This window comes from Trichechus manatus, unplaced genomic scaffold (genome assembly GCF_000243295.1).
Source record: "Trichechus manatus latirostris isolate Lorelei unplaced genomic scaffold, TriManLat1.0 scaffold00128, whole genome shotgun sequence".
In the NCBI taxonomy this organism is placed as follows: Eukaryota; Metazoa; Chordata; class Mammalia; order Sirenia; family Trichechidae; genus Trichechus; species Trichechus manatus.
Genome location: NW_004444064.1, coordinates 2,106,785 through 2,107,653, shown reverse-complemented (window position 1 = coordinate 2,107,653; position 869 = coordinate 2,106,785). Strand labels below are relative to the sequence as shown.

The window sequence follows — 869 nt, the reverse complement described above, 5'->3', positions numbered from 1 at the left end:
CGCGAGAGGGAGGCGCTGGTGCTCCGCTGTGGGCGGGAGGCAGGTACGACACACCGCCGGCCGTGCCGGGCTTCTCCGCGCGTCTCCGGAAAGTCCGCTGCGTTGTTTGAAGTACAGGTTTCTCTTCGCCATTTTTGGGAAGCAGGTGATTACTTCCTGTGGATGCTCCCATGTGAAGGGTTCACCAGCAGATTTCTGGGCTGGACCCACCTTGACAGAGGGGATGCGGCCCCTGTGCTGAGGGAGCTGAGTGTGGGCTGCCCCGGCACTCTGTGTCCCTGTGCCTCGGTCATTCACATATGAGTACGTGTGTGAGTGTGCATGCATCCGTCTCCGTGTGCCTGCTTTCTGCCGAGGCCTCCAGCGTCCTGTGTTAACGTGTGAGATCTGGTGCTTGGAAGCTGGTTGGCTCCTGCGCTGAAATTTGTTCTGCTTGAATCTTTGGTAGGACTGTCTGCGGTTCAGCCTTACCAAGCCCGACCCACACAGATCCTGACACCCGGGGCCCTGGGCAGAGCGGGGCTGCCATGCACTTCACCCCTTTAAAGTGTGCACTTCAGTGGATTTCAGTATATTCCCAGGGCTGTGCGTCCGTCTCCACAGCCAAATTTAGAACATCTTCCTCACCCCGAGAAGGACCCTGTGCCTGTTAGCTGTCACCCCACTTCCCTACGGGGTGTTCGGCTGGCTTCTCTGCTTCTCTGTTCAGCATTTCTCTCATAAGTAGAAGCCACAAGCCTGCTGTGGGGACGCTGACAAGCGCACCCCGCTCTGGCCCCACCCCAGACTCCCCTGACCCCGAGGTGACCGCTTTTCTTTGCTTCTCATGACGCCTCCTGTTGCTCGTGCACATAGATTCAGGCAAATAC

At 58.2% G+C, this 869-nt stretch overlaps 1 protein-coding gene across 1 annotated transcript in view; it reads left to right on the top strand.

The window, feature by feature from the left end:
• Positions 1-869, top strand: part of LOC111822087 (pericentrin-like) — a 5,060-nt gene that overhangs the window by 636 nt on the left and 3,555 nt on the right. The window lies entirely within an intron of this gene.